We start from the raw sequence: 17,126 nt of genomic DNA, 5'->3' as shown, positions 1-17,126 counted from the left end.
AAGGCAATTTGTTTAGAGAGACGTCATAATTACAAGCTATGGTGGTTTAAACTTGGAGTTCCAGGGAGAGGCTACCCTCATCAGATGTACAATGGTGTGTATGTTTTTAAAGTGGGCAAAGCAACTGAAAGGAATTAAGTGTATGCAAAAAGTGTTTTTTGTTTAATACATGTAGATAAACTCTAGATTTGGTAGGAAGGCGACAACAAGCTTGGAGCATTTAAATGAAGGAATGGAGTGCTGTTGGGAATGAGGTGTCAAACATGGATGAGGCACACATTGCCCAAGATACAGTATTCCCTGAATGATTGATACACTTGCTCATGGTATGCTGGAGAAGGACAACCTCCTGGGAAACAAGTCATACAACAGGAGAGAGGCCTTACACTGAAAACAGGGGAAGAGGATGACATTATAGTAAGTAACTTTTGTTGCAAAATGCAAATCTTCACCAATACCCTATCTGTTTCCTCAATGAGTCAGTGCACTACTCAATTGTACCTTTCACTGACAAATTGTAATTCTTTAGCAGGAGAGTGGGTTATATTCACTAACATGTGTGATAAAGTAAATAACAGAAAAAAACAAAACTTCAGAGATCAGTGCAATGACCGCAAGCTTCACTCACGCATATACAGTATTGGTAGCTGTAATAGTATAAAATAAGCGGACATAGTTCAAGATTTCCTCTCATACAGGACTAGTCCTGATAGCTTCTTTCAGAAAGAGGTGCAGCTGAGACAGTAGCAGTGCAAGCCTCTCCTTTACAAGGACAGCACTGCAAATAACAAAAACCTCACACAGCTAGATCTGTTTCCCTGAAACGGGCCTAGAGGGTCAATAGGAGTAGTGAAAGAACTAACCTGCAAATGATTGATGTGACTGGAATCACAAGAAATTTTGATGGACCCAAAACCAGATTAACTCTGATGAAAAGGATTGGGAAATTACAAAGGAGTAGAACAACGCTCAGGTCTCATGTCTCATCCCTAACCTCTTAAGTGTTGGAATCAGTAATTAAGCCTGACGTGCTCTATCAAATCTTAACAAACCAAGACCCATAACAAAGCAACAAGCTGGAGTCTAATCATACACCTATACAGAAAAAAGAAAATATGAAAACTAGGTGCAAACTTGCCATGCCTTGCCCAAAACAACAGGGAAATATGGATTCCTATGTGTAGAATACCATCAGATTCAGGAACAATATAAGAAAGCACACACATATGCAGGTGGATTTACACTACAGATGAATCTATCAAAGGCTGCCACTGTATTGAATATAGTTGGGTTAAATGTGATGTTGTTAGGGCTGAGGAACAATTAGAGATACTATAAAATAACTTGAGGGAGGCAGGAATCCCCTGAAGCAAAAGTGAACTTGTGTGAAATCTTACCTTGTAGGTGCCCTTACCTCAGGGACCTTTCCCTACAGCACTAGGATTTGAGATGAGGTTGACGTGATGGGGGAGCCTGGGCATAGGGTGCTTGGTTTTCAATGCCCCAATGCTTCAGGACTGACTGTAGAGGCAAGAATCCAATTGCTCAAGCTCCCTTCAGAAGATAGGAGCACCTCTGCACGATTGGCATATGTCTTGGTGCACTACTGAAAAATGGGTGACAAAGACTCAAAGCTTCCATGGACCAGAGATGTTGCTGGTTGGCAAAATTCCGATCATCTTCTCTGGGTTTCTGTGGAGGTCCCATGTTTAGGTGGTACTGCTGCTGTCCTGATATGATGTACAAAATTTTGACGCAGCATTGGCTGTGATAGGACCTAAGAGCATCTGGAATTAGATCATCTCCATCCACTGCTGACAGGCCCTGCTGGAAAATATGTACAATAAATTGAAAACTAGATCAACAAAGTCACTATCTTCACTGTCACAGCTTTTTACAGCAACCACATTTCCCCTCCTACCTCGCAAACTGTCAGAAAGGTCTTTGCATCATCCTCACTTAGATGTAATCCAACATTTGAACTATTAGTATAACACTATCCTTAATCAAATGCTCTTAGACCACTTTCACCAACTCTCTCCTTGCCTTCACCCATGTAAATCTTTTGGAATTAACCTTTAACAGAAACACTCCATGCAGCCTTTGACTTCTCGCCATGATATGCACAATTCTGAGCATCCCTGTAATCTAAATGCAACGACCACATGCAGACACGCATCAGGTCAGTTTCTACATACATGTCCTAAATTCATAGGAAAATTAAGCAGCACTGCCTGTTTGTAGCAAATTCAAATGTGTGCAATAATGGTAGATTTAAGCCATACCACACAATGCCAACTATTTAGGGTAGGCAACTTAAGCTGAAAAGGAACCGATTAATGAGTTGTTCAGTGCAGGGACAATGACATCCTGATTAAATGTGTACTGGCTCCAGAGCCCCATTGCTAATAGAGAAGTAACCAGTCTTCAATGAACCTGCCAAGAAATCCTTGTATATCGGAGCATTCCCCACAGCATGGTTAATCCGGGGAATAGCACACCCTTCGATATTGTTCATGCCTACTGCTGGCCCAAACATATTCTTGGGCATATGAGCTACCAAGCAGTGATGAAAATATCTCGCTCAATATTTTCACTTTTAAAAAGAAGTCACTTTAAAAAAAAAATCTGAAAAATTAAAAAAAATAAAATCAAAGGTTACAGGAATGTTCTAGTTCGGTTCACAGTTTACTCACACAAAACCAAAGAAATTCAGCAGTGTTTTACAACTTTAAAAATGGGCAGTTCAGATATGTCAGAAATGCTAACACTCGTAGTACAGAAGAACAATTGTTACTTACCTGTAAACAGGTGGTTCTCCAGTTTTGGTGTCTTTCATAGATTCACATGCTTGAATATTCCCCGTCGTCGAAGTGGGAGTCCCACGGTAAATAAAATAGCAATAATGCTAAATATATATATATATATATATATATATATATATATAAGAGCATCTCTCCCTCACGGATTGGGGCCCGGTATGAAGTGTGTCAGGCACTTCTGTGAAATCCTCAGAAAATCACGCGCAGCTCCGCAGCGTAACCCAGACCACACCAGCAGTACTTGAAAATGTTTTCTTAAAAGATTATAGGCATAACGCGTTTCGAGGCTGATGACTCTTCCTCAAATGCCATCAGCTGCATCAAAGGGATCGTTTGGCATTTTAAAAAACGTAACTTTATAGACATGGAGAAGGGTGCCAAGTACAATTTATTCCAATTTTAAAGGGACAGTTCAGTCTTTATGTTTTTTTTTAAATCTTCATCACCGTTTTCTCCTCCAAACTGCAGGGTCAAGTACCAGCTTTTCAATTAGGTTCATATTAACCCCCCTCAATGGTTCGTGGTTCAGGTTTCCCTTGCAGTGAAATGTTAAGGACTTCAACTTCCATTATACGGGACTTCAATTCCCAGAATGCTTTTATGCTGCCCTTTCAATTTCTTACTGGATTCCCCATGTCGATCTTGGCAAGATCGACATGGGGAATCCAGTAAGAAATTGAAAGGGCAGCATAAAAGCATTCTGGGAATTGAAGTCCCGTATAATTGTGTTGTGTCCACCTTTCCCTGCGCCAGGACGCTCCTTAGCTGGAGCATCTGTGCGCAATAAAAATGACAACAACATAACGTAACATACATATATATATACATATATATATGAAACATAATACATAATAAAAGAAGAGGAAATACAACTGAAAACCTCCAAAATGATTCCTACATAGGAATGCATGGTAAAGAGAAAAACTACTCGTTACACGTTAGTGTCATTATGTTAGTCCAAATTACAGCCAATTAGGCGCCAGCACCCTCTAGAACCTTCTCAGAAGCTCAAGCCCTCGGATTTTCGTAGCACCAAAATGACCAAGAGTGCATGAGGAGCAGAGAGCCTCTGAGGGGAGGAGGGTGGGCCGCATGTGAATCTATGAAAGACACCAATACTGGAGAACCACCTGTTTACAGGTAAGTAACAATTGTTCTTCTCCAGTATTAGGGGTGAATCTCATAGATTCACATGCTTGAATAGAATAGAAAGCAGTAACCTCCGAAAGCTGAGATTGCCAGGCACATATGGAAAAAGCCAAGACAGTAATAATAATACAGTCATGTAAAACATCAGTAGCAATCACAGCAAAAACACCAAGGAGGGGGGAGCAGAGGCTCACCTTATTGAAAAAGATGACGAAGCACTGCCTGTCTCACTGCGGTATCCGCTTCATTGATGGCATCCAAACAGTAGTGTTTGGTGAAGGTGTGCCTGCTGGACCAAGTCGCTGCACGGCAGATCTGATGAAGTGGCACCCCAGCAAACAAGGCGGTGGATGAAGACATCGCCCTCGTAGAATGAGCCCTCACTGAAGACTGCAATGGTTGCCAGCTTGTAGATGACAGAAGGTAATGGCTGAAGAAAGCCAACGGGCAATCGTAGGTTTGGAAACTGGATGCCCCTTACGCGGTCGTCCGTAAGCAATGAACAGTTGATCGGACTTGCGGAAGGAGGCAGTTCTGGCAATGTAAAATTTAAGGCATCTTTTGATGTCCAAAGAATGCAAGCGCTGCTCCGCCGGAGACCTTGGGTCCGGAAAGAAAGTTCTTAGGAACACAGGCTCATTTAGATGAAAATCCGTAGGCACTTTAGGTAGGAAAGAAGGGTTGGTGCGGCGCGCCACTCCGTTAGGTTTGAACTGGAGATAAGGCGGCTGGACAGTAAAAGCGTGAAGGTCGCTCACGCGACGAGAAGAAGTCAAAGCCAAAAGCAGGGCAACCTTCCAGGTGAGGAATTTGATATCAGCCTTGTGGATAGGCTCAAATGGTGACTTCATAAGTTGAGAGAGGACAACATTGAGGTGTCAAGATGGAGGAGGGCGCCGAACAGGTGGGAATTTTCGGAAAAGCCCTTTGAAGAATTGACATATGATTCTGGACGAACAGAGGGAAGAAGAGCCATCATGTCGAAAACGAGAGATTGCAGCTAGGAAACCCCTCAAGGTAGCATGTGAAAGCCCTGACTGAGCAAGACTTAAGAAGAACGGAAGAAGCTGTTCCGGAGTGGAATGGATGGGGTGGACATTCGCTGCCACGCACCAATGACAGAACCTCTTCCACTTGAGTTTGTAATTTTTGATGGTAGACTGAGCCCTAGCATGAGCAATGATGTCCCTGCATTCCCGAGTGATGTTCAAATCTGCGAATTCAAGGTGCTCAGGTTCCATGCTGACAATTGTAGCGTGGAGGGGTCCGGATGGCACACTTGGTCCCTGTCCATCGTTAGGAGGTCTGGACGTGGACGCAGAGGAATGGGCTCGCACTGGGAGTACAGAAGTAATTCCGAAAACCATGCCTGTCTGGGCCAACGAGGTGCGATCAATAGGATGTGGCAGGGCTGTCTCCGCATTTTCCACAGCACCCGCGTTACTAATGGGATCGGCGGAAAAGCGTAAGCGAATAGATCGCACCAATTTATCAAAAGGGCATTCCCGCACGACCCGGGGTGGGGATGCCAACTTGCGTAAGATGGGCATTTTCGATTCTCTGGTGTCGCAAAGAGGTAAAGAGGTCTAGAGGTGGGCGACCCCATCGGCGGAACACAAAATCCAGAGTCGGCTGGTGCAGTTCCCATTCGTGTGTTGAGGAAGTGGACCTGCTCAGAGAGTCCGCCAGGATGTTGGACACGCACGGCAGATGGACAGCTGTAAAGGTGATCTGATGACGGAGAGCCCAATCCCAGATCGACTGGGCTAAGCGAGACAGATGAGGAGACTTGGTCCCTCCCTGTTTGTTCACGTAGTGCATGCTGGTGGTATTGTCCGTTTGGATAAGCACTGCCTCTCCGTGAACTACAGGAAGGAATGACTTGAGCGCTAGGAAGATCGCCATCAATTCCAGCCTGTTGATATGCCACGTGCGTTGGGGCGGAGTCCACTTGCCTTTGATGGATAGGCCTTGGAGAAGAGCGCCCCACCCCTCCAGAGAGGCGTCCGTCGTGAGCGTGAGATCTGGTGCGTGAACGAGGAACGACGTTCCCGTCTCCAGATTGGTGGGCTGCGCCCACCAAAGCAAGCTCTTTCTCATGCGGGCTGTGACAGCAACTAGGTTGTTGAAGGACCCGGAGACCTGACGCCACTGTAATTCCAGTTCCTCTTGGATGGGACGGGTTCGCAATCTGCAATTTGGGATCAATGCGATACAAGATGATGCCATCCCCAAGAATGACTTTAACGTCCGAACAGAAACGGACTGTCTTTTTCGAATGAGGGAGACTAGACGAAGGATCTTCTGTCACCATTCGTGCGAGACGAACGCTTTTGAAAGTTTTGTGTCTAAGATCGCTCCCAAGAAATTTCTGGTTTGCAGAGGCGCAAACTGACTTTGACGTTGATGGTCAACCCCAGTGACTGAAACACTTGTTGGCAAAGACGGGTGTCCTGACATAGTTGATGGTGGGATTGAGACTTGAGGAGACAATCGTCCAAATATGGAAAGATTTGAACTCCTTGGAGACGCAGGTGAGCCACCACAGGGGCCAGTACCTTCGTGAACACACAAGGAGCTGATCGCAGCCCGAAGGGCAAGACCTTGAACTGATAGTGCATTTGTCCCACCTTGAAACGCAGGTACTGACGATGTTGTTGGATAATTGGGACATAAAAGTACGCGTCTTGAAGGTCTACGGTGGTCATAAAATCCTCGCTGGATAGAAGACGCAGGATTTCCAGCAATGTCAGCATGCGGAAGGATTGGCACTTTAGGAATTGGTTGAGAGCCCTCAAATCCAGAATGGGTCACCAATCTCCGGTCTTCTTGAGTATGAGGAAGAATCGAGAGTAAAACCCCTCTCCCCTTTGATGTTTCGGGACCACTTCGACTGCACCCTTTAAAACAAGAAGACGGACTTGATGGTAAAGCTCCTCGAGGTGTGGAGGAGGCGGGCCAAAAGGTGGGGTACGAGGAGGAATCTCTATGAATTCTAAGGTGTGACCCCACCGTACAATGTCCAAAACCCAGCTGTCCGAGGTAATGGAGGACCACTGAGAATAAAACAGAGAGATTCGACCTCCAACAGTTTGGGGATGACAAAAGTCATTGGCGCTTAGGAGTGGATCCGCGATAGGAGGACTTTCCCCTATAGGGTCTGGAGGGCTGCTGACGATTCTGCTGAGTGAAAGCGTAACGTTGGTTGCCCTGATTGTAGGAGCGGTACTGTTGCCCTCCTCGAAAATTGGTAGAAGTGCCGCGTCCGCGTGCACCTCGAAAGGACTGCTTCCGGAATTGCAACGTGCCCAAAGACTTAAACGTATCGGTGTCCTTCTTAATGGACTCCAGGGCGTCATCCATGTGAGATCCGAAGAGCGACTCACCATCATACGGCATATCGAGTATCTTGGATTGGACTTCCTGCCGGAAGGTGGTGGATTTTAACCAACCCTGGCGTCGTAGGGCAGCTGCACTTGCAAGCAGATGGAACCCTGTATTAGCAATATCGACTGCACAGTCTTTCATTTCCTCCGACGCTCTCTGCCCATCATGAAGAATCTGCTGAGCGTCCGCCCTGGAAGCATCAGGTATGAGATCCATCAAAGGAGATATGTCCGACCGGTATGTAACCTTTACAACGATACTTTTACAACGACCTACCATTACAACGCAACTTTTACCACGCAAACTATTACAACGCATTGCTCTGGGGGGCGCTCTAGGATAGGGAATAGGTTAATTTACTATCCAATAACCTTCCCTACTATCCACGGGGACAGGAGTTGGAATAGTAAATTAAACTATTCACTATCCAGCACCCCAAAGCGCTATGCGTTGTAATGGTATGCGTGGTAAAAACCGCGTTGTAAAGGTAGGCGTTGTAAAAGTATGCGTTGTAACGTCATACATCCTGTCCGACCACATCTGCCGGTCATAGCGTCCCAAAATGGCCAAGGCATTGGCCGCTCGGACAGAAGTGGTAGCCATGGTTGAAAACTTGCAGCCAATAGGGTCTAGGCGTCGACCCTCTTTATCTGGAGGTGCGGTGATTGGAGACGCTGGGTTCCGGTCTCGACGCTGTGCAGCTTGAGTGACTACTGAGTCCGGTTTAGGGTGAGAAATCAAGCAAGCCGGAGAACCAGTTGGTGCCTTGTATTTTTTCTGAAGGCGCGGTATTTGAGCAGGCAACGAATTTGGAGCTTGCATGAGTTTTATCCCCTCTTTCCACACAAAGTCGATGATTGGAATTGTGTGGACCTGCTTATAAGGCTTGTCTTTAAAATCATAGAGGAGACAGTCCTCCTCATGTTGTGACCTAGGTAGCTTGAAACGCTGAGCCGCTTTATCCATTAGTAGATGAAAACTGGCAATATCTACAGGAGGTGATTTGCCAGAGTTTCTGCGCTCTGTAATCGTCCCATTCCACCATATCCTGGTCGCCTGCATCATCGTCCGAATTGTCAAGGACCTCTCCGTCCTCACGTTCTGGGACTGCCTAATCATCTGCATCCTGCGGATAAACCGTAGTATGGATTCTGATTGACGTCTGAACCTGAGACGACGTTGTGGGTGGTAACGTTGGCGGAAGAGACGGTGGAGGCAACACAACGGCAGCAGGAGATGGCACAGGAGCATCTTGCGGCGTGGCTGGGAAACGACGGTTATAATCATCCAGCATATGTTGGAGATCAAGGTTAATGGTATCGTAGCCATAGGCACCTGGACCAGTTGTTCCTCCTGGTGAGAGTCTTGGTCTCCGCCATCATCGTCAGTGTCAGACTCGTGACATTTGATAATCAAATCAGAGGGACTACGGGCCGCCCCAAACATGTCACCTTTAGATTTTCTGAGTCAGTGTCATGCTCAGAGGTAGTGGCAAACATTGGAGAAGGTGGTTGCGGCTCTGGAGCAGAGATCTGTTGGCACGGAGCCTTATTGCGATGATGGGATGTAGCAGTAGGTGATCCTGAAGTCTTCAAAGGCACTAATGGCAATGAGGCAAAGGAAGCCGATGCCACCGTCGACGCTATCGTGGACGGAGCTGATTTGGCTGTTGAAGATAATTTTGAAGAACTCCTCGTTGACGGTATGGCCGTCGACGTAGTCATCGTCAGGGCCATTGTCGACGGGCGATCCATCGTAGACGAAACCGTCGACGGTACAGTCGCAGACGGTGCAGCCGTCGACGGTGCAGTCGTGGACGCAGGCAGAACCTCCGTCGACGGAGTCTTCGTCGACGAGACCTTGGTCGACAGAGCCATCGATGACGAAGATTTCTTTGAGACTTTCGTCGACGAGGATTCTTTCTTCTTCGTCGACAAGGTGATGGGAATCGTCGACGGGACAGGCTTAGTTGGCAATGAAACTCTCGTCGACGTGAAGGCTGTCGACGAGACCATCGTCGACAAAGTAAAGGCTGATGTCGTCGTCAGCGTCGTTGTCGACGAAGCAGACATAGCGGTTCTCATTGTCGGAACGCTCGTAGACGCTCCCGTCGACGACGGAACTCTAAGAGGCGTGGAAACACCCCGAGAGGCAGTAGAAGACGCCCGAGAGCCAGGTCTCGTGGGCGTAGTGATAGGAGACACCACAGAAGCGAGAGGCAAGGCCAATTTCTTCTTTTGGAGGAAAGGAGATGGCAAATCCTGTACACTACCACGCTTAGAGGCTGCTGAAGAAGGACCAGATTGAAAACTTTCAGCATCTGACAGGGCAGAATCCTTGTCCTTTAGACGTTGAAGCCAAAGGAGAAGACGGCCTTCTCTGTCCTTGAGAGTCTTAGTAGAAAAAGTTCTACAGAACTTGCAGCTGCCAGCCTCATGAACCGGGTATAAACGATAGATACACTTCTGGTGGGGGTCCTTCTCAAAAAGGCGCAGCTTCCCACAAGAAGAGCAAGGTCTGAATAAAGACTTCTTACTTGACATGTTTAATAAACTGGAAGTAGTAGATTTGAGGTGAAGAACTGAGCAGAGCTCAGGGAGACTCCCTTCACCCGACGTGCGGTAGAAAATCTGAGGGCTTGAGCTACTGAGGAGAAGGTTCTAGAGGGTGCTGGCGCCCGATTGGCTGTAATTTGGACTAACATAATGACACTAACGTGTTACAAGTAGTTTTTCTCTTTACCATGCATTCCTATGTAGGAATCATTTTGGAGGTTTTCAGTTGTATTTCCTCTTCTTTTATTATGTATTATGTTATATATATATATATATATATATATATATATATATATATATATATATATTTAGCATTATTGCCATTTTATTTACCTTGGGACTCCCACTTCGACGACGGGGAATATTCAAGCATGTGAATCTATGAAAGACACCTCTAATACTGGAGAAATAATAGTAATTTAACTTAAGCAGTGGTTCAGTAATATATAGGGTGATGTGGTGCCTAAAGAGGATATGACTGTTAGATTAATTACTACCTATAGTAGTTATGAGAAAAAGATTCATAATAATATTCTCAAGTCTAACTGGCCTATCCTGAAGACGGATATTACCTTGGCACCACTATTGAGCGAGGTCTCCTGCATCACTTTCAGGAGGGCACCCTCTAAGAGGGATGTTCTGGTTAAGACCAGTCCGGAGTAGTTAAATCTTCAAAACAGGCTTTTTTAAATGCAGTTCCTGCAGAGCCTGTAAGTTTGGAATTAACACTAGGGAGTACAATGATGCTTTTGGTCAAGATGTTATTAAGATTAAAGGTATGTTCACCTGTAAAACAGATTATGCTGTTTATGTTTTAAAGTGTACTTGCAATCTACATTGGGAGCACTAAGCTCCAAGTTAACAACCGCATCTTGCAACATCTGAGAGCAATTGTTAACTCCGATCCCAGCTACCCTGTGGTGCGTCATTTTAGATTAGTGCATCAGAATAATGTCAAGGATTTGTTTTATTTTGTTACTGATGCAGTCCAAAGTTCTAAGAGGGGTGGGGATAGGGAGCGTATCCTTATAAAATTGGAGAGCCATTACATTCTACTTCTTGATACCAAGATTCCGAATGGTCTTAACACAGGGGAAGAATTATATAACTTTTTATGTATATTTATATTTAGTAATCGGATTTCTGTAACTACATTCTTTTTCTTTAAGGGCAGGCTTGCTCCCTTAAAACTAACTTATGTAATTTGTTCTATAGTTCCACTTGAAATTGCCGCTATCCATTATTGAATTTTAAGCTCCGTTTTTGTACTAATTAATTTTATATGTGTCCTTTTTATCCATGTTCTCATCAGATTTTAACTCGTTTTTCTAGTGATTCTAGTTTTACTGTTTTTTTTATCTGTTGGAGATGTGGCAAGAGGTCCTGATGGCTATTTATTGGGCAAAAATTGGCTTGTGGCACTTTATATATACAAATGGAGATTTGTGCCCTTTTTGATGTGAGAACACTGGGCATTTCATTTATGTATATATACATGAACTCATTGTTTTTTCATATGTTGGCAACTCCTTTTGTTTGCACCATTTATTAACCGGGGTTCTACTTTATTCTTTTGATTATGTATATTGATTTTCATTAAGCACTTGCACTTTATTGATGGTTCAGGCATCTGCTATTATGATATTTGAGTGTATCTATCTTGGACTCAACAATTGATTTTAATTGCACTTTTGCACGTTATTATTGCTATTGTTTGCACATTTCCCTCTCTTCAGCATGTATTGTAGACTTTATATATAGCAAATACATTTCCCCCTCTAGGTTTGATTTAATTCGGACACTTGACCTGGATTACTGTTTATGATTATAGCTTTTACTATTAGTATATATTATATTGAATATTTATTTGTAAATTGCTTATTCATTGACGTTACACCTTTTACCATTGCTGATGGGAGCTTTAACTGGACTGGAGGGGTCTTCACTATGGATAGTATGTCTTTATTGTCCATGCTTAGCTGGGAGGAGGGTGTGTAGACTTTTTGCACTTAAACTCGCTGGTTTCTGTATGCATCATGTGATCAAGAGCAGGTTCCCACCGGTCGAAACGTGTCATGCTGCCAGGAATGGAGGAATAAAGCACTTCTCACCTTACCCTGCACTCGAGTGGGCTGTACCTGTTGTCCATGGATTTTCTCAACTTCAGGAGTTCCGAATATATATATATATATATATATATATATATATATATATATACACACACACACACACACACACACACACACACACACACACACACACACACACACACACACACCTCCACTCTCCTCCCAAAAGACTTCAGTCAGGAAGAAAGGAGCACTCGCAGGGGCTGTTCACCAGATTTTATTTACCGTAAACTTGCACAAAACAAACAGACACGTTTCGGTATAGACCTTCTATGTCTACCGAAGCGCCGTAACTCAGATCCATGTCCAATCTTAACTATAGTTTCCAGATGTAGCCTACGTAATAAAAGAACCAAAAAGGTGGCCCCACACCCACTTCTCCCAGCATAGTCCACAATTTGTCATGATTAACACAATCAAACGTACCAATGAAGTCCATGAAAGCAAGATGTACAGAGCACTTCCTGGACTAGTGAACTTGCTGATAATCTGTGACAAATTCCGGCACTATTCCACTGTGCTCATCCCTCATCTAAAGCCCTCCCCAATATCTTGACCCCTGAATATATTAAAGATATGGGCCTATAGCACCCTGGATCTTTTTAACCCCTATTTTAAACACAGGAAGATGGCCATTAACTCCAGCCTGTTGATGTGCCAGGAGCGTTGAGACGGAGTCCTCTTGCCTTTTATGGACAGCCCTTGAAGGTGTGCGTCCCAACATTCCAAGGAGGCATCCGTGGTCAGAATGAGTTCCGGAGCGGTGGTGAGGAAAGAAGTCCTGGCAGCCACGTTGGACGACTGCGCCCATCACTGGAGAGCCGACCTCATCTGAGCGGTCACAAGGACCAGATTGTTGAAAGAGCCTGTGACCTGACGCCACTAAAGGTCCAATTCTTCCTGAATGGGGCGTCTCTTGAGCCTACAAATTTGGTAACAGAGAGATGCACGAGGACTCCATCCCCAGAAACGACTTCAATATACGAACGGAAATGGACTCTTTTGAACAAATTAGAGCCACCAAGCGTAGAATCCGCAGCGGACGCTCGTGAGACACGAATGCTTTGGCTAGTGACGTATCCAGAGTGGCGCCTAGAAAGGTCGTGCAGGGAGATGGGTCTACCTGAGACTTCTTGGTATTGATGGAAAAACCGAGGGAGCGAAATAAGGTCTGAGAGTTGAGTGTCTCGAGACAGCTGGCTGCGAGACTGCAACTTGAGACAATCGTCTAGGTATGGAAAAATGTGAACGCCCTGTAGACGTAGGTAAGCCACCACTGGAGCCAAGACCTTTGTGAAGACACAAGGGGCGGAGCGCAGGCCGAAAGGCAGCACCCTGAATTGAAAGTCTCTCCGCCCCGCCCCCCCCCCCGGAAGCGCAAGTACTTCCGGTGTCGAGGAAGAATTGGCACATGGAAATAAGCATCCTGGAGGTCGATCGAGGTCATGAAGTCGTCCTTGCAGAGAAGACGTAGGATCTCCACCAGCGCGAGCATGCAGAAGGACTGGCACTTTAGGTATTTGTTCAGTGCCCGTAAATCAAGGATTGGACGCCAGTTGCTTGTCTTTTTGAGGATGAGGAAAAATCTGGAATAAAATCCCATCCCTTTCTGACACTTGGGAACCACTTTGATGGCACCTTTTTGAATCGTGATACGAATCTGCTGGAAGAGTTCTTGGAGGTGTGCTGGAGGTGGACCAGTCGGAGGAGTGTGAGGAGGAAACTTTACAAACTCCCCTTCGATACAATGTCCAGCACCCAACGGCCCGAGGTGATTGAGGACCATTGAGAAAGAACCGGGAGATTCGACCTTCAACCTTGTGCGGTGAAGGCAAGTCATTGCCTTTTGGAAGCGGAGCCTCTATAGGAAGATTTTCCTCTGTACGATTTGCAAGATAGCTGACGAGAGGTCTGCTGTGGCTGGTTGGGATACCGCCGATTTCCCTGGCCGTAGGAGCGGTACTGATTAGATCCGCCACGAAAAGAAGAAGAGGTGGTGCAATGTCCGCACGCACCACGAAAGGGCTGTTTGCGGAACTGCAAAGTGCCCAAGGAACGAGCAGTTTCCGTATCCTTCTTCATCGTCTGCAGTGCCTCATCGACATGTTGACCTAAGAGTGACTTGCCGTCATAAGGCATATCAAGAATTTTTGCCTGAACCTCCTGGCTAAAAGAGGTAGAACAAAGCCAACGCTGACGTCGCAGAACAGCTGCCCTCGCGAGCTGACGGAAGCTAGTGCAGGAGATATTCACAGAGCAGTCTATGATCTCTTCACATGCTCTCACACTCCTGAAGAATCTGTATAGCCTCTGCCCTGGAGGACTCAGGAATGATGGCAACAAAGGCAGACATGTAAGACCACATCTGACGGTCGTAGTGTCCCAGTATGGCTTGAGCATTAGCGGCCCTTACAGTAGTGGAAGCCATAGTTGAAAATTTTCGCCCGATAGCATCGAGGCGACGACCCTCGCAATCAGGAGGAGCCGTGATCGGGGAAGATGGGTTTCTGGAACGGCGCTGGGCGGCCTGGGTGACCACGGAATCCGGCTTAGGCTGCGCCACCAAGCAATTTGGAGAACCCTGGGGCGCCTTATACTTTTTCTCCAAACGAGGTAGTTGTGCCGGGATGGAATTTGGCGTTTGCATCAACTTGACGTCCTCATTCCAAATGAAGTCGATGATGGGGACTGTCCAAACTTGTTTGAAAGGTTGACTTTTATAGTCCTAAAGAAAGCAGTCTTCTTCCCTTTAGACCATAGGAAGTTTAAAGCGGAGCGCCGCTCTGTCCATGAGCTGGTGAAAGCTTGCGATGTCAACAGGAGGGGAAGCCCCAGGAGTTGCAGGAGGTGGGGACGGTGTCTGAATCTGATAATCGTCCCAATCTTGCATATCACCATCAACATCATCGTCATCCTGAAGCTCGCCATCCTCTCTGTCTGGCCGAAGATTATCATCATCATCTTCGTACACCGTAACGTGGATCTGAATAGAGGCCGTAGCCGGGGCAGATGGTGGTGTCAGTTTCGGCAGCGTAACAGCAGCCGGAGCCGGTGCAGGTACAGGTGCCGTAGGCAGAGGAGAGCTATGGCAAGATGGCGGAAAACGCCTGTGTAATCCTTCAACATATACTGGAGATTGGAAATGAGGGAAAGTGGAAGTGTAGCAGTAGGAACTTGAGTGGAAGGCTCCTCCTCCTGGAAATATGAATCCTCCGTGATCATCCCCATAGTCTTGACACTTTATGACCAGTTCAGAAGGGTTTGTTCTGCCCGAAAGTTATCCTCATCTTCCTCAGAACCAGTCGCAAACAGGGGTAACTGGGGCTGCGCGTCACCTGGAATGGCAAGCTGTTCCAAAGACACCTGGCGACGTTGATGTAGAGGGTCAACGGAGGACGAACCAGACCCGGATGAAGGAAGCGGCACCAGAGGCAAGGATGTGAAGGCTGATGGAACCACCGTCGACAGTACAGACGTCGACGGAGCCACCGTCTACAGAGTCACCGGAGTCGTCATAGACGAGGCCGTCGACGGAGCAGCCGACGACGAGGAGGCAGTCTTCACAACCCTCGTCAAGGAAGATCCTGACGACGAGAGACCCTTCTTCGACGTCGAGGCAACAGGGATCGTCGACGAGACAGTCTTAAAACTGAGGTATACCTACGTCGACACAGACTATGTCGACGCAGACGACATCGACAAACCAGTAGCCAAAGTCGTCGTCACTGTTGTCGTCGACGAGCTGGAGACGGCAGATCTCATCGGGACGAACATCGACGCTCCCGTCGATGATTTTGCATGTTTTGTGGTAGAAACATGCTTAGAAGAAGCCGTAGACACCTGAGAGTCAGATCTCGGGGGCGTAGGCATAGCAGGAGGAGGTGGAGACACCACAGGAGACTTCAAGAGTGAAAGTTTTTTCTTCTTCAAGAAGGGAGAAGGTAAATCCTGCACACTGCTACGCTTTGAGGCGGCTTTAGAAGTACCCGACACCAGGCTTTCTGCATTAGAAAGAGCTGAATCATTGTCTTTCAGTCTTTTAACCAAAGGAGGAGATGACCATCCCTATCTTTTAGGGTTTTGGTGGAAAAAGTCCTGCAAATATTACATTTGCCTACCTGATGGTCAGGATAGAGGCAGTAAATACACTTCTTGTGGGGGTCCTCAGAGTAAAGTCTCAACTTCCCACAAGAAGAACAAGGTCTAAACAAAGACTTCTTACTTGAAGACATTGTAGAAAACACTGGAAAACCAGAAGAAAGTAGAAAACTGAGCAGAGCTCGGAGACTCCCTTCACACGACGTGCGGTAGAAAATCTGAGGGCCTAAGCCTCTGAGGAGAAGGTTCTGGAGGGGTGCTTGTACCTGATTGGCTGTAGTTTGGACTAACACAATGACATGGATATATTACAAAAGTTCTCTCTCTCCATGTATTCCTATGTATGAATACTAACCTGGTACTCACAAGCATTTCTGGATTGTGTATCTATGTGTTATGTTTTACATACATATTTTTTTGCGATTTTATTGCTATTTTATTTACCGTGGGGCTCCCACTTTGACGACGGGGAATATTCAAGCATGTGAATCTATGAAAGACACCCTAATACTCGAGAAATTTAATAGGTGATAGCTTTCAATTGGGAGCAGGAGGGCATGTAGAGTTAGCTCTCAAAAGAATTTTAATTTAAAAACAACCTTTAATGATAAAATAGGATTTTTGGTTGCAATTCTGAAAATGCCACCATCAAAAAGTTGTCATTTTCTTGTCCCAACTACTGGGGTGTCTGCACCCGATTCACCTGACCAGGTATAACTGGCAGTTGGTCATTGTGCATTGCTTCCAGATAGTGAGGCAAAGGGGGAAAGGTGTTGGTAGGATCGGCCATCTCAGACTTGAAGGGGGAGGAGCAGTTATCTACAACACTTTGACCATCACTAAGGAACTACATGAGCACACTAACAAAGTGTTTGAAACTAGTCTTTTGTGTCCCCAGACGAGCTGGAGCCAGGACTGGGAAGTAGGAAGCTACAGACTCCTCCTGGCTGGAATCCTCCAGATCCTTCCCCCTACTTCAATGTGGG

This window comes from Lissotriton helveticus, chromosome 12, assembly GCF_964261635.1.
Source record: "Lissotriton helveticus chromosome 12, aLisHel1.1, whole genome shotgun sequence".
In the NCBI taxonomy this organism is placed as follows: Eukaryota; Metazoa; Chordata; class Amphibia; order Caudata; family Salamandridae; genus Lissotriton; species Lissotriton helveticus.
The sequence above is the reverse complement of the archived record's forward strand: the minus strand, read 5'-3'. Positions refer to the sequence as shown.